Source organism: Lissotriton vulgaris, chromosome 2_1 (assembly GCF_964263255.1).
Source record: "Lissotriton vulgaris chromosome 2_1, aLisVul1.2, whole genome shotgun sequence".
NCBI lineage: Eukaryota > Metazoa > Chordata > Amphibia > Caudata > Salamandridae > Lissotriton > Lissotriton vulgaris.
The window spans coordinates 457108093-457135415 of NC_141687.1; the positions used below are offsets into that span (position 1 = coordinate 457108093).

The following is a 27323-nucleotide window of genomic DNA, read 5'->3' on the forward strand; positions in this document are numbered from 1 at the left end:
AGGCCAGGGCACATGTATTTACTAGGGCCTATAAGTAAATTAAATATTGCAAACATAGAGAAGCCAATGTTACCATGTTTTAAGGAGTGAGCACGCGCACTTTAGCACTAGATAGCAGTGGTAAAGTGCATATAGTACTAAAGCCAACAAAAACAAGAGCAGAACAAAAATATGGGGGAGTAAGGCAAAATGTCTGGGGGAACACCCTAAGTCTGACAGGTCTAACGCATGCTCCCCGACCACACATATTTAAAGCATTATTTGGAAACAAAGGTACTTTAATTGATTCACTTAATGATCTTGCTTCACAGTAAAGATTGTTCATGACCCGTTCAAAAAAGTACATACCCTAAAGAGTGAAAGTCATCTGTAAATGTGCTACACATTGAAAAGCACAGGAACTCCAGATTTTAATAAATATACTTCAATCATTTTCCCTGTTCCGGCTTGACTTACTGTATTCAGAAGAGCACATGAACCAACTAGTGCAGTGCATTCCAGAGGCATCTTGTACTGCATTGTTTAATCAAATAGATCATATTGCAATCCTAATCTACCCTTGCGGCAACATATTTTAAATATAGATTCCTGGCCTCTGAAAGGCACGCAGCGGAAAGAGCCCTGGGCACTTCATTGCAAGCCCAATTTTTAATTGAAGGTGATATGAGAACATGTGTCTGCAGCTCTGCACCTGGACAGCTGTCTGTGCTCGGTTCTGTGTGCAGGCGTCTCTGGGGAAGCTGGGTGTGAAGTCTGAACAAATATACTTTTTAAAGAGAGAGAGGCATGCCTGAAACATTGGATGCCTCCTTTTCAAAACACGGGTGAGTCAGTATTGTTTCGTAATAGTGGTGTACTCCTAAAAATAAATTCTTGTGCCTACATTGCCAGTTCATACATTAAAGAGATTCGGAGTTTTGACTGAAATAGAGAATTGATCGGGCACGTTAATACCGCCTGCATTCCTGATTTATTTGCTAAACGAGCACACTAATGTCAGATGACTTGATTCCACTTTTGAAGTGCCAAATATTGTTATTAGCGGCAAATACAAGGCGGAAGTACGAGGCTGCAACGCCAAACTGCAAACAAAACACGGTATCGAAGAAGTCGCATAATTTGAAACTAACATTTTCAGGTGCACTGAGAATTAGTCTGATCTCTTCTGGCATATATTATTGAAGACAAGGTAATACAAACGGTTTGTTGCAAAGAGTCATCCATGTGTGCCTTTTGTAATCAAAATAAGCTTATATACGACTGATTAGTTCTTGAAAGGCAACTATTTGATATAGGTATCTGTGGCAATAAATATACATCGACAGTGCTTCCCAAACTCTCTAGAACCACGACCCACAGTTTAGTAGGACAAACTTTCGCAACCTATCTCCTTTGAATGGATATGAGGCGGACAATTTCTTAATGTAACTGAAGCATCCTATAGTAGCCCATTGTCATTTGCAGGCAACACATTTTCCACTGAAATGATCACCAAATTTGCTCAGACATAAAGTTTTACTGATAAAACTAGATCGCACACAATTAATAATGTGTAGAAATCTGGTTTCAGTGAATATTTATTATTTGTGCATCACCCAGTAAAGTGTCTTGATTTGTTCTGATGCCATTACAATTTTTGTTTCCATTACACTTCAGAATGACTTCAAAAATGGTATTCATTTTTGCTTTCCTAACTACTGAATGTGTACAGTTCATTTACAAATATTTACATTTTGTTGTTACGAATACATTACATCATAGAGTATTTCCTGTCACACTTCATGTATCCAGCAAGATTGTGACTGTATAATGAGAGGAGTTTGCAAATACCAGTCCCCATATTACACAAGCATTGGCAAAGGCAATAGGTCTTGCCTATACAGGTGCTATTGGCTTTGGCAATGTGTTTGTGCCATGTTCTACAACAGTGTGGCTGCTGTTCAGCATGGCTAAAAGTTACTTGCGTGGAGTGTCCTAGAGTGGAGTGGGGGGAGCAGAGTGTTGTAGAGTGGATTTGTTGGAGTAGAGTGTCGTAGAATGGAGTGGGGGAGTAGAGTGTCATAGAGTTGAGTAGAGGAGAATAGACTTCAGTGGCAGAGAGTGTCGCAGAGTACAATATCATAGACTGGGAAACACTGTTTTGGATTGGAGTGAGGACTTTTTTGAGATTGGAGTGGGGCTGATTGTTTTGGATTCAAGTGGAGCTCAATGGAGTGGGGCACATTGTTTTGGATTTTAGTTGGGCAGATTGGAGTGGGGCCCATTGTTTTGGATTGGGCTGGTGCAGATTGGAGTGAGCAGATTGTTTTGGATTGGAGTGGTGCAGATTGGAGTGAGGCAGATTGTTTTGGGCTAAATGGGGCAGATTGTTTTGGATTGCAGTGGAGCAGATTATTCTGGGGCAGTTTGGTGTAGTGTATATTGTTTTGAATTCAAGTGGGGTGGATTGGATTGGAGTGGCATGGATTGGATAGGGAGTGGGGTGGACTGGATTGGGGTAGAGTGAGGTGGATTGGATTGGAGTAGGGTAGGTAGGATTGGTCTGGATTGGATTGGTGTGGGGTGGATTGGTTTGGAGTGGGGTGGGGTGAATTGGGATAAGTGGGTGGATTGGATGAGGTGGATTGGAGTGGAGTGGGATAATCGGAGTGAGGTGGATTGGAGTGGGGCAGATTGGGGAGGGGCTGATTGTTTTGGAATGGAGTGGGGAAGATTGTGGAGGGAAAAAGTGTTTGGGATTGGAGTGGGGCAGGTTGGAATGGGTCATTCTGTTTTGGATTGGAGAGTGTGGGTGCGGTTTTGGTACCATTTACTTTGCCCTTAAATGAAAGTTAAATAAACTAATTGTAACACTACAATTTTAGGGCTAGAACACATCAACTGTGACACTGAATAGCAGTGGTACTGGCCACAGAATCCTAATACCAATTGAAATAGGGTCCATAAAAAGCAAACCATATGGGGTGACCATACAGAAGAGGCAAATTCCCTACTTAAGCCTGACAAAGGGTCCAAGTAGCCTAATGAAATCAATTCCTTGGTGTGTTTCCATACTCAGACGATAGAACACAAACAGTTTGCCACCTCTGCAGTGACAAATGTCTGTTGTATGTATCTCTGGACCTGACAGTACCTCTCTGTCAAGACTTGCTCTAGACACTAACGCTGTCCATGAAGCCTTCTCATTTGCAGATCATACCTGTGAGACGACTAATCCTAGCCCATTAATAAATGCATCCCTGTATGTTACTAGTATCACCAAGGCCAACAAAGTTATGTTGAGCATTCCACTTCCAGTATCAGATTTCTCTCTTCAATCCATGGTCAGTTATGACCATGGGGGTAACAAACAGGTAGCGATAACTGTCAGTCACCACTGGCCGCTCACAGGTCAATGCTGAAATCCAGTGCCTTCTGCGTGTCTCAATTCCAGCAAGTGAGATGATTGTGATTCACCTATGGGTTCCCGGCACCTATCTGAACACAGTCCAGGCCGTTTCAGCGCACTGAGCCTTGGAGGAACCACACATCTCAGTGCCAAGCCTTCCAGGCCCAAGTCACACACAGGGCCTAAGGCCATCTTCTCACCTGTCAACACAGGGTCCATACAATTGTCCCCGAACGTTTCCCAGGCATCTAACACCAGCAAATTCAGGGTACAGAAAAAGGCAAAGAATTTAAGGTGACCAAGTAATATAGATTGATTCCGTAAAAAAACATAAATGTCTCTGCGAGCAATTAAGGATAAACAATTGGAGGTGAACCGTTATAAAAAGAGTGATGTAGACAATTGGTCCCCCTCTTTGTGGTAGTGAAGGTGAGTTACTGGTGTGAGGACGATGGCAGATTACTGGAGGTTCAGAGATGGTAAGGCCATTATACCACTGAAGTCAATGAGGGTAAATCAAAGTAGGAAGGGCAATGTCATGGAGTCACTGGGAGTGACCCATTATTGGGATAGTGATGAAGTTGTGTGAGCAGGCGATCCTATGAAAATGTGCCAGTGTTGAAGTGATAAGGTACTCTCTTACCATTGTAGTTAAATGGGATCCAACCATTGTTGGGATTGTGATGTTTCAAAATGATGCCACTGGAGTCAGTGGAAATGTATCATTTACAAAACATGTTGTAATTGAATGCTGGGAAAATCTTGACACTTTCAAACACAAAGTAATGTAGAGTAGTCCGTGGAAGGCCAGATGAGCACCTGTTTTTCTGTGGAGTTTGCAAGTGAAAATGAGTGGCAGCCCAACACTGAAACACCGTTTTTGTGCCGCAGTGTTTTTTTTAAAAATTATTTTTATTGCAGATACACAAGGAGCCAGTATACAATCTGTCGGAGAGTACAAAGATGCATCACAGCTGTTGCTACATAGGGACACACAGCCATTTAGCCCACATCCCGGAGGTTGGGCGGCGAGTATGAGTCATGTAGTATGGCCCCCTAGAATGACCCAGCTGCAATCTTTTATAGGCACTCCAAGTTCTGCATTTTTATTTTAAAACGACCTCCCCCCCACTCTCCCCTGATGAACGGTGGAAAAACTCAGTTTATAAGTCTTCAAAGAATACATACATGAAAAGAAACATCAGTTACGCTTCCCTGTACCTTCCCCTTCCCCATCATCAACCAAGGACATCCATTCTTTGAATGCCCACAGCGTCGGGTATTTCTCTGTTTCTTATGTGGTCAACATTTTCAGTCCGGACCCAACCCATCGCACTGTGGTGTGGGAGCCATTTCCCACCTCCCCTCCCATTAACCACCCTCTACAGTCCCCCATCCAACCCGTGGTAATATCTCCATTTTGACCAAACTTTTTGAAAATTTTTTGGGCAACCCCTGGCCTTATATGTGACCCTCTCCGCTGCCATGTATAGGTCTAAACCCCTTCTCCAATCCTCTAGGTCTGGGGGTTCCGATGCTCCCCAACGTTTTGCAATATCTTGCTTGGCCACAACCAACGCCATGACTAGGAAGGTGAGTAGTGGGTGGGTCAGATCAACCTCGTTGGTCATTCCAAGCAGTGCTAACTTGGGGTCTAGAAGGATGGAAGCCCAGAGGACCTCTTCCAATTCCCCAAATATCTGAGTCCAGTCCAGTATCTCTGTACTACATTGCAAGCCCATACAGTGTGAAAGAAGTCTCCATCCTTCTGCAGGCATCTAAGGCACCTTAGGTCCTCTATTTTCCCCATCTTGCACAGGCGTACTCTGTCAAAGTATGTTCTAGGGAGAAAGTTAAAATGGATAAGCCGCAGTCTAGATTTGATAGCCACTTCCCGGGGGTGCATCAGGACTATCTCCCAATCCAGATCCTCCAATTCCCCTACCTCCGCCTCCCACGTGTCTCTAAGTTTTGTTAAGTCACCCAGCATGTGGTTAGTCAGTGTCTTATAAGTTAGGGAGACCGCCCCCCTACCATCTGCTCTTGAAGGAGCCTCCCTTCCAGTGGCGCGTATTCCGGTATGTCAGTAAGCATGATATTCTGGGTTCTCCAAGCATGTCGCAATTGATCGTAATTGAAATGCTGCGTATTATTCAACCCAAACTCTGTTTGGAGGGCACGGAACGGCTTCAATTCCCCCTTGGCTATGACATCGCCTATGGTGGAGATGCCGATATCGTCCCACCTCTGGAATCCTCTCAGTTTATGTAACTCTGTCAACCATTGGCAGTGCCATAGCGGCGTCTGCCGTGTAGGTTTCTTTTCCCAGCCCATGCGTCGTGTAGCTCTCGTCCACGCCCTAAGTGTTATAGATGTGGCGGGGAGAAGGTGGGCCCCCCTAACAGTCCCGTAGAGATATTTCAGTATATTATTGGATGCCAGTTTAGTTCTTTCTAATGCGTACGTTGGGTGCTCTACCGGTGCATGGAGCCAGTCGTTAATCGGGGTCAGGTGTTCCGCCCAATAGTACGCCTCCAAATTGGGAAGCGAGATCCCTCCGCTATATTGGTGCCTCTGTAACGTGAACAGGGCTATCCTAGCCTGCTTACCTAGCCACAAGAAGGATCTCAGATCTGTGTGGATCTTATTGAACACCGCCATTGGCAATGGGTAGTATTCATTTTGTAGGGCGTATAAGAATTTCGGCAGGATGACCATTTTGTACGTGGCCGCCCTACCCAAAAGTGTCAGTGGGACCTGTCTCCAGTGGTCCATATCCGCCACTGCGTTGATAATGATTCGCTCCAAGTTTCTTTGGTATGAGAGGGTCGCATCCGTCGTTATATAAACCCCCAGGTATTGGAAGCCCTCGTCCGTTGTCATCAGTTCCTCCGGCAGTCGTCCCCACTGGTTGCGTCCCCCCGGGTCATAGAGTATCGATTTATGCCAATTTATTTTGTGGCCTGCCATCCCGCCGTACCGTTCCAGCTCCCGGAATAGTTCCGGCACAGTGATCTCTGGCTTAGTGATGTAGAGCAAAACATTGTCCGCATAAAGCGAGACCTTTTCAGGGTTCAGTGTCATATCGCCTGTAGTGAATCCATAAATATCCTCATTGAGCCGTATTCTGGCCGCTAGCATCTCAATGACGAGCGTGAAGAGGAGAGGGGATAGGGGACAGCCCTGCCTGGTGCCTCTTTGGATTTGGAACTCGCGGGAGAGTATCCCATTCACCCTCACTCTTGCCCTTGGGCCAGTATAGAGCAACCAAATCCACTTGGTAAACTTTGGCCTGAAACCAAATCTCTGGAGCACTGCAAACAGAAAGGGCCAATGAACCGCATCGAAAGCCCTTTCAGCGTCCAGGGAGAGGAACCAATGTGGATCATCTCTCTCCTTCACCTCTTGGAGCCAGTTATGAGCTCTCTTGAGATTCAGCTTCGTAGCTCTATCAGGCAAAAATCCCGATTGGTCCAGGTGCTCAAGGCCCGTGATGACCGCCCTCAGGCAGACGGCCAAGATAGTTGCCAGCATTTTCACTTCCGTATTTAGGAGGGATATCGGCCGGTAGGAGGCACATTTCTCCCTCGGTTTGCCCTCCTTATATAACGGGATTATCGTGGCTATAGTGAGGTCCAGTGGGAGCTCTCCTTCCTCGAAGGCACTGGCGAAAAGGCCCTTAAGGTGGCGGGTCAATAGGTCCGCCGTGCGCTTAAAAAGCTCTGCGGGGAAACCATTCGGGCCTCGGGATTTGCCAGGTCTGAGCCTGGCAATGGCACTCGCGATGTCATCAGACGTGATGTCCGCCTCCAGAGCCTCCCTATCTTCTGGGGGGAGGACCGGTAGTGTGGTATCATCTAGGTATTTGAGGGCCACTTCCTGGGTAGCTAGGTCTCGAGCTGCGTAAAAGGTTTCATAATGGGTAGCAAAGGCCTCTGCTATCTCGTTGTCGGTGCTGACCACATTGCCCCCAGCCGTTTCGATACTGTCTATCCACCTCGCAGCTCTCTCCTTTTTGATGAGCCATGCCAAGAGCTTCCCTGACTTGTCCCCAACGTCATACAGTCTATGGAGGGTAGCTAAGGATTGGGTCCTGGCTTCGTTGGTTACCAGTTGCCTATATTGCTTCTGGGCGTCAAGTAACCGTCTTAAGGTATCTTCGGTCTTATGGGCTAAGTATTCATCTTCCCATTGCAGAATAGCCCGTTCCAGGGCCGCTACCTCGGCCTGACGACTCCGCCTATCTTCGCCCAATCTAGATCTAATCCTGTCCCGTAGGACTGGTTGCAGGGCTTCCCACAAAGTGATGGCCGAGTCCACCGAGCCTTCATTTTACGCAATATACACCTTTATGTCTGCCCTTACTCCTCTCAGGATCGCGGCGTTTTGGAGATCCCAGGCCGCAAGGCGCCAAGATCCCGCACCTCTAGCTCGGGCATGCCCCACTTCCACGTATAGCGGTGAGTGGTCAGATATGCCTCTGGCCCTATAGTCTGCGGTGTCTCCTATCCCCAGATACTGTCGGAACATAAAAATATAATCCAGGCGTGAAAACGTCTTGTGAGCCCCAGAATAGTATGAATAGTGTGTTGTGTCGGGTGGAGCCATCTCCATATGTCGGTCAGTCCTAAGGTGGTCATTTGGTTAAACAACGCAGTTGTGCGGTCCTCCCCATCTGTGTTACCTGACCTATCGAGGTGTGTATTCATCACGTCATTGAAGTCCCCCCCTATCACTTGTATAGTGTCTGCTGTGTTCAAGAGTATGTTTGCGAGCGCTGTACTCGTGCGCGACTGTAGTTTGGGTGGTGCGTAGATTGAAATCAGGGTATATGTATTTCTGTTCCAGTTACCCTGCACTCCTGCATATGTACCCTGTGGGTCAATCCACGTGCGAGTAATTGAGAAGGGTGGGGATTTTTTGACTATGACTGCTACGCCCCTAGAGTCCGACGTGTATCCTGCATGAACCAATACCCTGTACCGGCCTCTAGCGATGAAGGCACATTGGGAACCCTTGAGGTGTGTTTCCTACAGAAAAATTATGTCAGGGTCGATCTTTTTAATATAGGCGTTAACAAGGCCTCTCTTGATCTTTGAGCCTAGCCCATTAACATTCCATGTCAGGATATTCAACCGCTTGCCCTCCACCTGTGGTGTGTCTACGGTACCTGCCATCGGAATATGCTGTGATTATGCGTGGCCCAACCCCTGTGGTTCAATGTGGTGCGGAGGCTTGGCATGCGCAACTGGTCCCACCCCTGAGTTTTTTTTGTCTCCCACCAATTTCCGTTCTGTCTCCTACCCAACCCAACCCAACTTAGAAACCCCCCTCCCCCCACCCCACCTCCCTCCCCTTCCAGATGTGTCCCAAAGCGGGACATGACTTTCCGTAGGAGTAGGCCTGTCGCCCACCCACCAAACACTTCCTAGCAAACACCAAAAAACCTTACAAACGTGTCAAACAAAAAACAGAAAGGGGGGGTGTCAACTTGCGTGTGTCCCTGTACAGGGCTGCCACTCCTGTTCTTTAAGTCCACCAAATTCGTACGCCTCCTTCCTCATTGCCATATCCCAAGACGTGCGGTGAGCTCTGCGATTCAGGCCCTTTTCTATCAGGATTTAGAGTCTTGAGTCTCGGATTCGGGTGCACTGTGTTGTCCCGACAAGTCCTGTTCCAACACACGGATCTCACGTACCAGAGGGTGATCCGATCGTCTCTCTTCCTCTTCCTCCTCACCACCCGAAGTGCGGCTATGGACAGCCTCCTCCTCCTCACCTTCCGACCATGCCGTAGTATGCAGTACTGCGAATCTCGACCCTGACTCCGCTGTACCTCTTGGGGAGGCGGAACGCCCTTTTCGCGTCCCCAAGATGCCTCTGTAAGGCATCGCTGGGGTCTGCCTCTTGGATCATCTGGATTTCAGTCGCTGAGCCTTCGGAAATTCCCAACGCATCGCATTCTTCAGGGATCTATCCATGACGAGCGATCTCTCTGCTGTTTAGGATCGGACGCTCCTCCAGCCACTGCCATGCGTCTTCCGGGTGTGTGAAGAAGAGTGTCTGGTCATTGTATATCACCTTGAGTTTTGCCGGAAACAGTAGCATGTATGCGATTTTCAGGTCTCTAAGTTTAGCTTTCACCGCATTGAAGGACTGCCTCTGTTTTTGCACCTCCTGGCGGTAGTCGGGGAATATCATGATGTGTGAGTTCTCTATCCGGATCTCGCCCAACTTCCTCGCCTCTTTCAATATCAAGTCTCTATCTGCAAAGTTCAAGAAGCGTGCAATAACCGGACGTGGTCTGGCCCCTTCTGGCGGTTTGGCGAGGAGAGCCCTGTGCGCCCTTTCTATTATGAGGCACGGTGAGAATTGTGCCGTTGGAAATGTTTCCATTAACCACTTATGCAGAAAGGACACCATATCGGTCTTCTCGATCCCTTCTCTAAAACCGACAAAGCACAGGTTGTTGCGCCGGGCCCTATTTTCGGCGTCGTCGACTTTCCAAAGGAGCTGGCGGTGGGACGCCTGAAGCTCCAGCACGTCTTTTCTAAATGTCGTGATCGAATCTTCGGCTTCACCCATCCGAGCCTCCGCCGAGGTGACCCTGTCAGACAAATTCCGAAAGTCCTTTCTTAGGAGTGTCACTTGAGCCTGCCTCGCCAATTTTGACCTCAAGGGCCGCCCTGGACTCTTGAATGTCAGTACGCGATGCCTGTATGGCCTCCATCAGTAGTGCGGTGTCTGAACGTGCGCCCAAGACCGCGGGAAGGCCCTCTGCCACCTGGCGTGGCGCAGCAAAGTTGTCCATTGGGCCCTGGTTGGGTCCTTTAGGCAGGGTCTCCTTTTTTCCCATGTTCTGCAGGGTGTCGTGACCAGCGTGCTCTGGACGTAGGAGGTCTTCTGGACAGCCTTCAATGGGTCAGGGATGTTCAGGGCCCCTCACTCGCCCCAGGCCATTCACCTCGAGCTTCGTCCCAATCGCGCCCTTGCCTCTCTGCACACCCGTAATGTCACCTTGCTCTGACCAGGACTGGCGATCCCCCGCAATGCTCAGGTGTGCGGCGGCTTCATGCGTGGTTGGGCGCGTGTTTTTATGGCTTCGCCGCCCCCCGGCGAGGCCACCGAGGGAGTCTCAGGACAGGTCAGCCCAGCGCCACAGCGTTGCCACCCGTGTGTGGTTATCCACTTGTGTCCCTGTTGCGCTTCCCGATTGCTGCAGTAGCTCCTCTGTCGCTGCTCCCCCCAGGGGTGTGGTATATAGGATGTCCGCGGTCTGTGGAGGTCCCGGGGGCCCGTCAGCAACCCCCTCCCGCTTCACGATCCCTTCCTAGGCGGGAGTAGCCTGCCGGTTGGTGTCTCTCACCTCCGCTGCCGCTGGGTTCAAACCCGCGCTGAGGTCCGATCTCTGGGCGGTCGCTACCGTCCCGTGGCGCTGTGTGCAATATTGTGGGCGGGTGCAGACTGTCACCTCCCGGGTGCTCCGCAGGCAGTAAAAGGATGACCGGCAGTGGGTCCCCAGCCCGTAGCGGTGCTCCGCTCGCTCCGTCGCCACCACCAGTGTCTCTGCGCCAGCCAGTCGGGAGCCCGGCTCGCACCTCTCAGAGCCGAAGGCTCTCCCTCAGAACTCCGGGTGCCATCTTGATGTAGTCCCCTCTATAGTGACCGATCTCCAGTTGAGGAGAGGGGGTGGCTGATGTCGGGGGCCTCTCCGGGTGTGCCTGTCCTCAGTTGCGTCTCCTACCCTCGGCAGCCCCGAGCTGGGGCGGGGCAGGGAGTCAGAGCTCACGGCGCTCGGAACACCCGGGCGCCGACAACCGCCATCTTGGTAAAGTCGGGCACACGAGCGGCCGGCTCCAGGCCGATTTCTCCGTCCAAGACGCCGCAAATCTCCTTTCTCTCGCCTCTATCCAGTATAGGACACCTTCAGCCTCCTCTTCGTCGTTTTGGAGGGTACAGGTTGAGTTTTCTGACGGATCACGAGGCAGCTCTTCAAAAGCTCCACGGTGGCACGTCCTAACCGGCCATGCTGTTGGCCACGCCCCTTTGTGCCGCAGTGTTGAATATATTCTTTTAGCGGTGGACGTAACTCGCTTAATTCAGTGTATCATAATCATGAGTAATTACCTAAGAATTCTGCAAGATTACACATTACTATGAAGCCATTGGTACTTGCCCATGTGATAAACAAATAAGCCAAACTATATTACATTTTGTATTTTTCTGTCAATACTATTTGCCATCTACAAGGAGGTTTTTAATAGCTTTGTTTTGCAGATATACATTCTCTAATTGCAAAGCTGACCTATTTTTTTTATTGCAACTCAATAATTTTGACACATCGATTTTTGAAGAGCATTTTAGCAGAAAGAAGGAGTATGCTGTTTTAACAATAATGTATATATATTTCTTGGTATCATGAATTGTTGGACTCTTACCATGATATGAATTTTGACCTATGCACTTAAAATCCCCTAAACCGATGCTAGAGGATGCAAGTTTATCCATATAATAATGCTGAACTATTCTCACCTCGAGTTTCTTAACTATGGGCCTGGTTATGATGTTGGGCGGGTGTGATGCAGAAGCAGGACCGCTTACTCGGAGTGGGAGGTCCCGCTGGCCACATTAGGATGCAACCGCTTTCACCACGGTCGCAATGTGTATATTTTGTATTGCAGCACATGCCACAAGAAAAAAATGAAATCAATTTCAAACATCCCTGCATCCCACAAAGTGCCTGCCACATAGTGCACTGATGTTTAAGGGGGCACCAGACATGCCACCTAGGGCCCATGGCAGAGGCCCAGGAGGGAATGGCAGCCCACCAGGGGCCCCTAAAATCATTTTCTGCCAGCCTTTTCATGGCTGGTTCAATGCCATGAAACGGACGGTGGAAAGGGACATTGTAATCCCTACAGTGGTGCCTGAGCAGGTACCGCCACCATTGTAGGGATTGTAGGCAGTCCAACAGGCTCCTTAGCCCGTCTGATGAGGGGCGACCAGTCTCTCTGCCCACCCGCCATCCTAATGCGGCAGGCGGTCCTGCATGGGCAGATGGTGGTAGGACCACCACTGATGGCCTGAAGGTGGTGATCTCACCGCCATCGTAATCGAGCCCTCAGACCTAAGCACTTTTATTCTTTTAAATATACTTTATCAAAGTTTTTTTTATTGTAGACGCTTTTAATAATTTTGTTTTTACTGCATGATCTCTTTCGTGTTTCTTTTATGATCTGACTTTAGAAGAACGAATAAAGACAAAGAATTGAATTCAATTGAATTGAAAGAAAATCAATTCTGCGTTTAGCGCTATTACTCGACAAAAAATTTCACCCTTGCACCCAAAATGTGTGGAAGAATGCATTTTGCCGAAATAAATAGGGCTAAATGCAACATAACATGATTATCATGTTGGCTGCTCACACTCGCTAAATGTGCTCTTGGGGGAGGCACCCAATTTACTCCCAGCATTTGGTGCTATTTTCTTATTTGAAAATGTCTGCCAGAACCTAATTATTTTCTCTATGGTACTAGTAACTTAATCAAACTGAACCAGCATGTACCATCTTCCTTCACAGCTTTTGCGGGAAGACAACCATCTGATTTGTTCCACTTTACATGATTGTTGCCTTGTAACATCACCACTCTCGTGAAATAAAACAGGAGAATGTTTGCTCTGATGTCCGGGTCCCGAATGTGCTGATATTAACAAAATAAATGTCACTCGTTTATAAACATCTGATATTCTCCTATATATTGTAAGGAAATGCATTCACCTGCCACTAGGACAATTCAGGAATAATGTACCAAGGTAATGCATAAAATATCTAACAGTACTATATTCGAGTCACTTGTTAGTGTACATTTAGCAGTTTATGCAGAAGGAAAGGATGGTCACCAGACACTCTCCAGCTAGCTTTGCAGCTGGACTCTCTAAATACAACTGTGCAATGATCTATCTTTATGACCCACCGGAGGCCTCTCAAAGAGAGGTTTATTGATTTGACTTCACAGGTTGTTTGCAGTTAATGATCCTCTGCTGCTGTGTAATGCACAGACACAGCTGCCTTTTACTGTTTGAAGTTCCTTAGTGATCGACTGGAAACACCCATATGGGTCATGCAAAGCTCATCAATGGAGGTCATTCAAGGATGATGTTCACATTCCAAATATGGAGCTCGGTCAAACTTGCAAGTGTATAATGAAAACATCTAAACATCTGTTATCTAGGCCTGTTTTGGGTCAAAACATCAACAATGGTAAGGCTAGGATTTATTTTTTTTTACGTGTACAATTGAACAGAAAACTCAGCGGGTGAGTAATGTTGTGTTATGTTTGCCCCTGAAAGACTGGAACAAAAAGATGTCTGCTTGCATCAACACCACCACCACTGCTGAGCGACATTTTCTCCTCAAACCAGCCTCTGGCATATTCAGTGCATGACTTTCGTACGCGAGGTGTGCCCTTGAGGTCTATTTTGTAGTCCCAGTACTGATCGTGCAATATGCATAATTTCGCGTACTTTTCTAAAAATTCTCAAAAAATGTAGTGCTTATGTTCACCCTTATGTAGGATGCCATAACTTGTATTATCCCAGTATGACTATCTGGCCTCTTCATGCAAAAATCAGGACGTCCTTACAGTAAGAGGAATGCTTATTGTTAAAGGGTCTGATTCACAAAAGTAAACTTACACTTACGTGTAAATTTACTATTTTTTGGGTATTCACTGTGAGTTAATTTTGTGTTCACTATTAGTAATTTTACGACTGCGGAGACTCCGCAAATAAAAAGATAAGACAGACCTACTACCTTTTCTAATGTGGGGAGTCTCCACTGTCGTAAAATTATTATTAGTAAAATAAACTCGCAGTTACAGCTTTGTGAATAAGGCTCAAAGAGAAGTGCATGTGTATTGTTTGAATCTGAATGTGACAAAAATGCCCTAGATTTTTGTAGCTAATAGTCCTTAAACCTACTTATCCTTACTGTTGAGGAATCTCCGCTCTGCCGACCTCACCCTGGCAGAGGTCCCCGCATCTGCTGAAACAGAGCAGGCGGGAGATCCTTCTCCTACATCGCAGCCAAGACCTGGAACAAGCTCCCTGTGAACATCAGACGCTCCTCGACCCTGCACACGTTCAGGAAGGACCTCAAGACCTTGCTTTTCAACTGATCCGGAGCTGCACCCCCCTCGAGCACCCTGAGACCCTCACGGGTGAGTAGCGTGCTATATAAACCCCTGATTGATTGATTGATTGTAGTTCTATAAAGTGTAAGCATAAGTCCGCCTCTATAAATAGGCAGCTGTACTACCTTCAACATTTTTGTCTTTTAATGTGACCCCCACCGTCCCCCCTAAAAAGGGGATTGTGAGGTGGCCATCATAACAGGGGTTTCAGATATGCTGGGCCGTATCATAACTCACAATTTCTCTGAGTTAATGCATGCAATGCAGAAGTTCTGAAACGGTAATCAAGGATTGGTCCTCTGTTTACAACTTTTGATGTTTAAAGCTTCTTTATTAAACTGGAGGAATACCAAGCTATATGTATGAAGTTTAGGCACCACAAACGCAAAAAGCAGGCAACGGCTCTGCGCTAAGGCAGTGCAGCTCTTCATGGTGCATTAATAGGGGTTGGATGGTCTACACTGTTGACTAGACACTCCTGTGATCAGGGCCGGCTCTAGGCATGTGCAAGCTGTGCACCTGCACAGGGCCACCAAACCCCAGGGGCCACCACGCCAATATATATCCATAATATAATAATCCTCTGAGGATGGATACATATTTGTGTGGCGGCCCCTGGCAGGGATTTGGCGGCCTCTGGCTCTGTTCCACTTCTAAACTCCCTGAACCCCTCCCCTCTTTACTGGCCTGCGCGCTCCGCCCCGCCCGGCCCCCCTCTTCCGGGCCCCCTACCTACGCTCCCTGCTCAGGGCCACCATGAGCCTAGAGCCGGCCCTGCTGTGATGATGGAAAGAGAATTGGAGCACAGAGGACGAGGAAGCAGCACTTGGTGCACGTTATGGAGACCACAATGCCCTACAATAGCATTTGTGATTTGATGCGGAACATTTCGGGGTGATTTGGTGGAGCACTCCTAATTTTGACACAGTTAACCACGTGTGGACTTAGGATGGGCTGGTGTGTCCTGACACAGAAAGGTAAGCATGCAGGTAAGCACAAAGGATCTGAGCACTAGAGTGGGGGTGATGCCAATTCTTGCACCTCTGTGTCGGTTCCTGACACTCTCTACTGCTGTTTTGTGTGAATGGTGACTTAATGGTGCTAGATAAATTACCTGCATTAAATAATCAGATAAATAAGTGGACGGCACAATGGGGGGGGCGTGGCGGACGCGAACTGCTAGCGCTCCAACATCAGACCCTTACTTCTCCTGCAATTATCCTATAGAGGTGTCTCCAGCCATCTTGCTGAGCGGGGGAAAGGTGAAAGGACACAGCGGGGAGCCTATGAGATCCGGTGGCTCCCAATCGGAGGACGCAGAGGAGGAAACCGAGGGCCGACTGCAGCGGAGCGGTCCAGGCGCTGTGGGCACGAAAAGAGCTTAGGGACTCAAAGGTCGCTGGTGAGGCCTGTGGCGGTGCTGCGGCACTGCCAAGGACACTGAGAGCTGCCCTGGTGCCATCCCGGCAGCGCCTGGTGTCCTTGTGAGGCTGGCTTGGAGGAGTGGCTCGTAAAGGCGGCAGGGCCCATTGTCCTGGGCTGCCCGCAGCCACTGTCGGAGGAGTGCGGCCCGGAGTAAGAGGCGGGCGCCCGGTTGAGCCGGGACGCCAGCAGTGAGACCCAGATCTGCGGCCTGTGCAGTCTGCTGCGACGGCTGAGGTGGAGCCTGGGACTCGGTGGAAATTCACGCCCTGAGGTGGGAAGCTGAAGCGGGGCACGGCACCGGCGGAAGGATCGGCTGGGAGGCCTTCCCAAACAAAAAGCTTCCCCCCCGAGTTTCAATGCGGAGTCGCTACTGACTAGGCCCTGTGACACTCTGATGCCGAGGCCTACTGGGAGCAGTGGGCCTGCCTCCTTGGCACACTGGCTGATATCCCAGGTGAGGGGTGAGGCCCCTGGCGAAAGTGGGCCTGTGAAGACACTGCGACGCCGGGGAGGTAAATGTAAATGTAAATGTACATGTATTTATATAGCGCAAATCACCGACCCGGTATCTAAGCGCTTGCTTAGGGAACCCGTCCTGGTATTCCCCTGTGAGATAACCCCGGCAGGGTATCCACAAGGTGAAAGCCAGGCATCCCACCGCGAGGTGCCCCACCCTGCGGCATGTGCGGCCCGCCGCTGGGGCTGTGAGCTGCCGCAGCCATTCGCAGCCCGGGGTGCCAGCTGTGGCCTGTCTGCTGGAAGGGAGTTGCAGCCTGGGGCCGAGGAGGCGCGCTTGAGTACCCAGGGGGCAGCTGCTACTCCTGCGGCCTGAGACTCCTGTGCCAGCAAGCTCAGGGAACGCCCGGGCCTTGCTCCTGAACTGACCTGCTGCAGAGGTGTGGCCCCGGAGAGACTCTGCAGTTGGTGATCCCCGCAGTTAATGGCATTGCAGAGTCCGCGGGGCTGTTGTGGATGGTGGATGGTGTGGCGCAGCCCAGGTGAGAGGCCTGACTGGCGATTGGGGACGACTGCCATTGACATCTCGCAGGGTGCAGCAGATGAGGCTCCCCTCCGGTGGGACAGTAACTGTGGCACCGCACTGCGCCTGATGGGACAAATAGGAGGCAGATTGCAGGTGCAAGGGAATTGCGCTCTTGGTGTGTCGGCTGTGTCCGGAGGCATTGAGGCAGACCCGACCGGCGCAGTCTGAGTGACTGTGGCCCACCACATTGCGACTTGGGTGCCATCTTGGAGGCAGCAACATTTTGGGGACGACTGCAGTTGAAGCGACACACCCCTTGTGAGAGGGCCGCGCTGAGCATGGAGGAGGCCCTGTGCAGCCAGAGGTGACTAGGTTGTGCTGTCCTCATCCTTTCGGGCCTCTGGAAAGCCGGCCGGCCGTGGGCAGTCAGTAGAGTCGAGCGCCGTTGGACGATGAGGCAAGAGCAGAGGGGTGGTACCTGGCAAAGACTACGAGAAACACCCCTGGGCCACAAGTGGTAGACGAGCTACTAGATAGGCCATCCCTGGGACTGGTAGCTCCTCTGTCTCCCAGAAGAGGGCTAGGTCCAGGCGACCAGTGGTTGATCGTGCTCATACGTGCCAACGACCGCCTGCGGATGCCAATGGCGCAACAATTAGCGATGGGCAGGCTGAGGGACAAACCGAAAAATGGACAGCAAAGGGCTGACAGTCTTGATCCCCCCCCAGGGCGCCAGAGTGGAAGCATGGAACCCCAGGCGGCGGCCCTCATGGCCAAGATGGACACCGTGCTGGCTGCGGTGGAGGATCGGTACCACCCTGGAGCAAACAAAAGAGCCACTAGAAGCACAGATTGATAAAGTCACATCGAACTTCATCCTCCTCCATGCCGATCATCGCAAGTTGGGGGATTCAGTTGCCCTGCAAAACCAAACACTTCAAGAGATTCAACCTGTGCTGCAAAACCACACTATAGCGCTACAGGATGTAATCGACCGAATTCATGCACTTGAGGATCGCATTGAGGATGCAGAAGGGCGCTCTCGGCGCAACAATGTCCGAGTGGTAAGCCTTCCGGAGGGCCAGGAAAGCAGGAACCCAGAACAGTATGTGGAGAACTGGTTGCGTGACCTCCTGCCTTGAGGGGTGCTGTTGCCGCAATTTGAGGTGGAGAGTACGTACAGAGTGCAGGCGCAGAAGCTCAAACCGGGAGCTCGACCCCGTCCATTCCTCTTCAAACTCCTTAACTTTCGGGATCGTGACGTGGTGCTCTGTGAAACTAGGAAGCTAGGAGACCTAAACGTGGGAAGTGGTCAGGTGATGTTCTTCCCAGATTACACGGCAGCGGTTCAGAGACGGAAGAGCACCTACATGGTGGTGAAGCATCAGCTGCGAGAGCTGGAATTGCCATACTCTGTTATTCCCGTCATGCCTGAGTGATCTTAAAGGAGGGTACCCGCTTTTTCAATGCCCCATCAGACGTTTGGGACTGGCTGGAGGAGACGGGGCAGTGGAAGGAACAAGACCCGCAGGACCGGACAATGGTGGTTGGCAAGAGAAGAGGTCACGGCGACGCAGGCGGCGGGTGGCTCGTCGAAGCATGGGGCTGGGCCCAGTTGCGCCCAGTCCAGAGAAGATTAGACTGGAATGGCAGGAAGCTCTTGAGGTGTTGGGGACCCTTGGGACAGTGAACAATAATGGTCGTGTGGGGTCTCATGCACACAGTGACCCGGGAACCAGTGGATCGTCATCCCCATCCACTGTATACTCTGAAGACTCGAATATAACAGTAGTGACACCTCAGACGGCCGACCAGATCATGTGATTGAGCGGTGCTATGCTGCATCCCTCCATGGCCCGCGCACATCTGTGCACTGTATACTGTATCTCTTTCGTATGTCTATGCACATGCTGTTGAACTGTGTTATTCGCTAGAAGCGCTTCTGTCATTCAATGTAATGCATGTGGATGTCCGAGAAATGCCTCACTGGTCGGGGGGCGGGATGCGCCACGCGGGAGTTACCTACTTACAGTCTCCCACAGCTGTGATCCGCACCGAATCTGCAAAGTTACCCATTCTGTGACACACTGTACACCTCTTGCAAGCACGGGAGGCTTAAGACAGGGGCATAGCGCAGACTAGTTGCGGACAATACACACACCCCACCAGTTCCTACACTGGACTAGCACTTTACTATAAGTGGTTGGGATTGAAGTTTGGACGCATTGCCCTTTCAGGGATTCGGCCCACTAGTTGCATTGTTTTTGATTGGTGTTATGTTTAAGTTCCGGCACACAGATACGCTCCCCCTGGTTTGTGCCTCCGGCCCCCTTGGACAGACCCTTACATCATGACTTGGAACATATGTGGTATGCACACATCGTCAAAACGCTACTCTATCTTTTCCTACCAACAACGCCATGCAGTAGGAGCTGCCCTCCTGCAGGAGACCCACATGACACAGACTGAACTTGACAAACTCTGCAGGCGCTGGAGGGGGCAAATCTATGGCACAGTCTTCTCTCCGCATGCGTGTGGCACCCTGGTATGGGTGAGGGCGGGCACTCCCTTTATCTGTGAAGAAACAAGGATAGACCATGAGGGCAGGTACACCCTAGTGCGGGGGAAGCTGAATGGTCAAAAGGTCCTATTAGGATCGCTCTATGCACCAAATGTAGACCAACCCTCCTTCCTAGCGTGGTTGACCCAGGCCCTCCACCCTTATGCTGGGCTTCCTTGGCTACTTGGTGGGGACTTCAATATGGCGCTGGACGTGCGCCTGGACAGGTCCTTCCCCCCCACAGAGCTGCAGCGGTAGCATCCAATGCACAGGCGTTTCAAAACTGGCTTCCACACTGGGCGATACACGACTTGTGGCGCGCACAACACCCAGTAGATAGAATCTATTCTTACTACTCAGCAGTCCACGACTTACATGTCCGGTTGGACAGGATAGTGGGTTCCCAGTCCCTGCTCCCACTCATCACACAGTCAGAGTACCTGGGCAGAACACACTCCGATCATAACCCCCTATGGTTTCAGATTAGTTGGGAGGCGGACCGACCACCTATTCCTACGTGGAGGCTACAGCCTTCTGCATTAGAGGACTCAGAGTTTCGCTCATCACTGGGCATGTCTATCCTTGCGTACTTTGATGCCAATGAAGGGACAGCAAGCAATGCCTTGATAGAATGGGATGCACATAAAGTTGCCATTCGAGGACACTGTATGGGGGTTACATGGAACGTACGCAGAGTGCTCTCTGCCCCTCTGACGTGCCTGGAGGCTGAGCTCTTACAGTGTGAGCGAGGGGGGGAGGGTGAGGGTGGGGGTGGGACTGGGGGATCTTCGCACTAGGCATGAAGAGCTCTTAGAGAGGCTAAGATGTCACAGCTATGCAGCACACACAGCCAGAACACATGCCAAAGCAGATAGGCCAGGCTGTTTGTTGGCCTGATTGATAAAGCAAGAGGGGCGTGGTGTCCCAATAGGGGCTCTCCGCACAGCAGAGGGAGGGATGGTGTATACTCAACGTGAGATCCACCGCGTCCTGACGAATCACTATACGCAGCTATACAGAGCCCGGGGCGTTGACCCCAGGCACATCCTGGGGGGGTTCTTGGACTCTGACCAACTGCCCACGGCCTCCGAGGAGCACAAGGGGTCCCTCAATGCGCCCCTCTTGCTGGAAGAGGTTGGGGAGGCGATTCAGTCCATGGCATCCGGGAAGACCCCAGGGCCAGACGGCTTGCCCGCTGAATATTATAAAGCGTAACGGGAAACCCTGACACCATTACTCCATAAGCTATGCACTACAGAGATGGAGGAAGGCTCACTGCACTCCTCTATGAGGGAGGAGTTCCTGGTTTCTCTGCCTAAGCTGGATTGAGACCCCACAGCCCTGGGCTCCTATAGGCCTCTGGAGATGCTCAACGTGGACTGTAAGGTCTTTGCTAAGGTGCTAGCGGAACGATTGGCACTGGTGGTCCCCCACTTGGTGCACCGAGACAAGAACGGGTTTGTCCCGGTGAGATCTACTTTGCTAAACCTCAGGAGATACTTCAGGGTTGCAGCTGAGGCTGCGCGGGAAAGGCGTTTGACTGCCTAGAATGGGGATATCTATCGGCAGTGTTACTGCGCTATGGATTGGAAGCGTACTTCCTCCAAATGATTGACTTATTATACAGAAACCCTGTAGTCCAAGTGCAACTGGGACCTTACATCTCAGAAGCGGTGACGGTGGGCCGAGGCATCCGACAGGGGTGCCCTTTGTCTCCGTTGCTGTTCGCGCTAGCAATCGAGCCCCTGCCCGTAGCCATACGAAAGACTCTTGGGGATGGTATCCCGCTGGGAGATGTAGTCCATCAGGTATCGCTCTATGCTGCCGACTTGCTGGTGTTTGTGAGGGATATGAGATGCATACCGGAACGGTTGACCCAGCTATTGCGCACGTTTGCTGACGTCTCAGGGCTTTGCGTGAATGCGAGTAAGTCCTGCCTTTATGCTTTTCGTGAAGGGACCGGAGACCCCGGATATCATTTTGAGGGCACAGGTCCAGTGGAAAGAAGACAACTTTAGGTACCTGGGGATACAAATATATTGTCGCCCAGCTGACTTGTTTGGTGGGAATCTCGGCAGGGCGGATGCAGTGCTCAGGTCTCAGATCTCAGATATGCTTCTGGAACACACTCCCGCTGACAACCACAGGCAGAGTGGCGCTTACCAAAATGGTCATGCTTCCCCGCCTCCTGCACTACTTTGTCAACGTCCATCACCACCCCCTTTTTTACCGCTTTTGGCCGCCATAAGTGTGGCAGGGTATGCTCAGACGTGAGTCCCTTGCTCACTTTGCCACTGGATTCAAGCAAGACGGGCTGAAGACGGCTGGAATGCCAGAAACCGGTCCTCGGAAGCTTGTTTCCGGTCCAGGGAAGACATGGCTTGGCAGTTCGGGCTGGACTGTTCCCATGAGGCACAGGGTCAGACTGATTTGCATATAGCCATGTCTGAACTGGGGTGGCAGAGTGGGCTAAAGAACGGTGATGGATTAAACCCAGATCTTTTGACTGGGTTTGAGTGTTTGATTGATTCGGATTCTCCGCCCATCCCCACCCCCTTTTGTACCACTACTTTTTCAACTTGCCATTATTTATCCCGGCTTCCTTCTTCACAATGCTCAATAGGATACTGCGGGACTTCATCTGGGGCACGTCTAGGCGCAGGTTGGCACTGGTGAAGCTATTCCTGCCAACGGACCGGGGGGCCTGGCTGCTCCTTGTTTTGAACACTACTACGGAGCAGCGCAGCTACAATGGGTAGCTCGCTGGTTTGCAGACAGAGGCAGAGATGACACAGCCACGGTACTGCCGCCATACTCCCTAGAGCGTATCACTAAACTTTTCCACCCCATAGCAGTGACTGAGCCCCCAACACCGCTCCTCCTGGAGGTGGCATACAAGTGCAACCAGAGAGCCTTATACCTTACCCACAGCACAGTGCCTTATTCGCCTGCTATACCATTGGAGGGCTCGCCCAGCGGCGACGGGGTACTTATGTCCTCCATGCTCGCGGGGTGGCAGGAGGCTGATATACACATGCTCAGTGATCTGTATAGGGACGGTGAGCTCACGACACATGAAACGCTGGTAGCAGAGGACAAACTTCTACCCGGATGTTCTTGATGCACCACTCACTGATAGCGAAACTGACTGCCTGATGGGGAGACGTAGCAACGGAACCCAGGCAGCATTTAACCATGCAGTATCTCCATGTCATGGGGAGGGGCAGACACTTGGTCTGCTGGCTTGCGGCATCATTGAGGGAACACGTAGCGATTAGTTTAGATCCCCTTCGAGGCACATGGGAGCTAGACCTGGGGCGGCCATTAACATACAAGGAATGGGAAAGAGTCCTTAAAAGTCCGGTGCGCATCCCCAGAAACATGCGATTTTGCCAGATACAACTTTTCATTGTTTATAGGGCCTACCTCACGCCCGAGCTGATTAACAAATATTTCTGTCGGGCCGATGCACGCTGCCCCAGATGTAACGAGCTAGGGGCGGGATTCCTGCACATGCTGTGGAGCTGTCCTGGGCTGAGCACTTACTGCCGAACAGTTAGCGGGCTGCTGCAGAGCTGCACAGGCCAAACTATACCCTTTGATTGGCCCGAGTATATCCTATTTATTTATTTATTTATTTATGTTCTTGTAGAGCGCCTGAATAAACTCCCGGAGGGGTATCTCTGCGCTTTTGATGAAGAAGGGAACACACTATAATGCTGGTCTGAGTTCAAAGTGATAAATTGAATTTAGTTAGGTATTTTAACTATTTGTGAAGAGATGGGTTTTAAGAGTTTTCCGGAAGGTCAAGTGATGAGTGATCTGTTTTAATGACTGGGGCAGAGAGTTCCAGAGAGCTGGTCCAGTGTAGGCTAGGGCACGACCTCCCTGCCTAGATTTTTTTATTCTGGGAATTTGTAGTAGCTGGAGGTTGCTGGAGCGTAAGGAACGCCCTGGAATATAGGGTGAGAAGATTTTTGTAAAATACTTTGGACCAGTACCTAACAGGGATTTATGGATGGCACATAGGATTTTAAACTTGATGCGTTGCCGCACTGGGAGCCAGTGTAATTTAGCCAGTAGAGGGCGGGAGGGAGTCCTAGGTGGAACATTTAGGACTAACCTTGCCACGGTATTCTGGACTATTTGCAGTTTGTTAAGTTGTTCTTCGTTAGTTGATTGAAGAAGGCCATTGCAATAGTCCAGTCTGCTAGTGACTAATGCCTGGACCAAGGTCTTCCTGTGACTGTCAGGTAGAAATGGAAACACCCTTCTTAGCAGTCCAATGGTCCTAAAACAGGTACCGGCAACTTGGTGTACATGATCTTTAAATGTAAGGGCTTGATCTAATAGCACTCCCAGGTTCTTCACGGTCTGTTTGGGATTAGGAACAGGTCTGAGTTTCAGGGGCTACCATTCGGGGGACCACAGTGTCACTGCCTCCCCAAATAACAAAACTTCCATTTTGCCTACGTTGCACTGTAGGCAGTTTTTGGCCATCCACTCTGATACTGCCCTCATTCCGTCTGCAAATGATTTTATTAAAGCAGGTGTGAAGGTTTTAAAAGGGAACAGAAGTTGGGTGTCATCGGCATAAGATACCGGGGTGAACCCAAAGGATCTCACTAAGTCAGCCAGGGGGGCCACATACACATTAAATAATGTGGGGCTTAGGCATGAGCCCTGTGGCACTCCCCTGGTGAGCTCTCTAGAGATGGATTTATGAGAGCCCAACCTGACTTCTTGAGAACGGCCAGAGAGAAAACTCTCTATACAGGACAGTGCTACACCCCCCAGTCCCACATCCCTCAGACGGCCGAGAAGCACTTCATGTGACACCGTATCAAAGGCAGTGGATAAATCCAACAGCACCAGAATCATTGATCCCCCTCCATCAAGTGTCATCCTGATGTTATTGGTCACTGCTAGGAGGGCTGATTCGGTGCTGTGGTTGGGCCTGAATCCAGATTGTAAATGGTCCAGGCCCTCCGTTGCCTCGATGTAATTTGATAGGTGAGTATTCACGTGCTTCTCGGTCATCTTACTGATGTACGGCAGGAGGGAGATGGGCCGTAGGTTAGAGAGATCTGTCCATGGGGATGCCGCTTTTTTCCTTATGGGGTTCACCACTGCTGTCTTCCACTCCATTGGGACTTGTCCTTTTGTCAAAGAGATGTTTATTACTGACTGGATGGAAGGTCCTAGGAGGGTGCTCAGAGGGGCAATCATTTTTGCTGGAAGAAATTCATTGGGGGACCCCGATTTTATGTGGCTGATAAGAGGACGAAGATCTAGGTCACCAATTTGTGGGAACGTCAGTAGTGAGTTGTTGTTTAGTTTGGGCGGATTGTTTGGGAGGGAGATCATTGTTCTTGCTGTTTTAGAGGCTGTTATTTTATCATAGATAAGGTTAATTTTTTCCTCAAAGAACCCCGAAATGTCATCACAGAGTGTTTGGGAGAATTCGTCAGGACTCTCGCAGGCTGTAGGTTTGACAAAGCTCTGCAGTATTTTAAACAGCTCCCTTGGACAGTTACCCGCCTCTGCTAGTTGTAGAGTGAGGCTGTTTTTCCTGGCTTTTTTTTATATGTTTATAGTAGGTTGACTGGGCCTCTTGAAAGTTTTTCCTTTTCTCCTCAGTTTTTGATTTCCTCCATGCCTTTTCTAGTCGCCTGCATTTCTGTTTCTATGATCTTAGATCTTGTGTATACCAGTTTTCTTGCTTATTAGGGGGGTATTGCTTGTGGAGCTTTAGTGGAGCCAGAACATCAATGGCAGATTTCAGTGAGTTATTAAATTTATCTAGTGCAGTATCTACTGAGTCATTGTCTGTGAACATTGGTTGTTTACAGCTTTCCCGCATCTTATCCATCGTTATTTTGTGCCACTGTTGGCGCCAAATTGGTGGGAGTGGCATTTTTTTCAAGGGTTTGATCGGGCCCATCAAAAGGAACTCAATAATGAAATGGTCGGACCATTGAATTTCTTTTGCAGGTGAACATATTATTTTGGTGCAGTTTGAAAATAGTGAGTCTAGGGTGTGACCACCTATATGGGTAGCAGCGCTATTTATTGCTATCAACCCCAGGCTGGATAAGTCGACAGTTAATGAGATGGTTTCGGAATGTGTTGGATTGTCCATGTGTACATTAAAATCCCCAAGGAGGATCAAATCCTCCTTGGATTTAAAATGTGGAGCTAATAGCTCCAAGAGGGAGAGGGCAAAATCCGGATTGGATCCTGGTGGACGGTAGGCTAAAGCACCTTTCCAGAAGGCGTGGCTAGCCGATTTAATCTTAAAAACCATTATTTCCAGTTGAGGGCTGGACCTTTGTTCTAATATTGTTACTTTAGTTCTGTCGCTATATATAATTGCTAGACCGCCACCAGTTTTGTTAATACGGTCAAAGTGTAAGATCTTATAACCTGATGGAACCCCCAGTGTGATTGCTGTAACCGTATGAGGTTTCATCCATGTTTCAGTTAAAAGCACAGATGTCAGGCTGCATGGTATGAATAAGATCCCATACCTGAAACTGATGTTTTGGGAGGGACCGAACATTTAGAAGAAAGCATTTTAGTCCATCCGGGGGTTCAGTCTTAGGGGTGTTTTCATTCGTGCACGCCCTTGCAACAAATGATTGGAAGCGACATTTTAAGCATGTAAAGCTACCTTCAAGGTTTTGCCAGGGTATTCGAGCACAACAGTCGACAAATGGTTTTAAGTCTAGGAGGCATTGAGCGGAATATATCAATTTCTTGGTACCTGAAATGTCAGAGTCCACAGGAGGTGGGCCCATTGCCCCTATGCCTCGTACTGTCGCGGACGGGCACAGACGGGCAGCTCTTTGGCTGGTCTTCGGCGTCGCTTCGGCGCCGCTGTGCGCGATCGCTGCGCGCTTGTGAGGGGCGATGGCTAAATAGGCCTGCTAAAACCATCCACTACAGCGCTAAGCGCTCAGGAAGTGCCCCCACAGGAAGTGCCTGGCTCTCCCTGACCCGCCCTCCGCGCAACGGTATTGGCTACCGCGTCGGACCGGGGCGGGCAGGAGTGAGAGACGAGCACAGGCTTCCTGACACTGACTGTTTCCTCCCCCTTGTAATCAGGAATAGAAGGAAATACGGAGAGCGTCCAGCAAGTGAGGTGCTAAAACAGTGAATACAAATGAAGTGAATTTAAGTTTTAAAATATTTAAGGAAAAGGTAAAATGTTCCGTTTTTCAATTGTCACAGAGCAACATCGTTTTTAGATCAACAATGATTTTAAAATATTCACAAGCAGTTCTTTTCCTTTCACTCGCATACAGTAGTTTGAGCACAGCGCGAGGCACGTTAGTGATTACCTTCAGCAAACAAGCGGAACGGGGACTCTGCCACCGTCACCCTTCCGCAGCTAGCAGTTAACTGGGCTCCGCCTAAATAGGCCTGCTAAAACCATCCACTAGAGCGCTAAGCGCTCAGGAAGTGCCCCCACAGGAAGTGCCTGGCTCTCCCTGACCCGCCCTCCGCGCAACGGTATTGGCTACCGCGTCGGACCGGGGCGGGCAGGAGTGAGAGACGAGCACAGGCTTCCTGACACTGACTGTTTCCTCCCCCTTGTAATCAGGAATAGAAGGAAATACGGAGAGCGTCCAGCAAGTGAGGTGCTAATACAGTGAATACAAATTAAGTGAATTTAAGTTTTAAAATATTTAAGGAAAAGGTAAAATGTTCCGTTTTTGAATTGTCACAGAGCAACATCGTTTTTAGATCAACAATGATTTTAAAATATTCACA

At 49.7% G+C, this 27323-nt stretch overlaps 1 protein-coding gene across 1 annotated transcript in view; it reads right to left on the minus strand.

Moving 5' to 3' along the window:
* The window catches only part of LOC147730589 (uncharacterized), a 254656-nt gene extending 227674 nt beyond the window's left edge, over positions 1-26982 (minus strand). Inside the window, exon 1 of the mRNA XM_086958609.1 lies at positions 26891-26982. The gene's annotated coding sequence lies outside the window, so the exon portion shown is untranslated. The remainder of the gene's footprint in view (positions 1-26890) is intronic.
* Between the last annotated feature and the right edge of the window lie 341 nt (positions 26983-27323).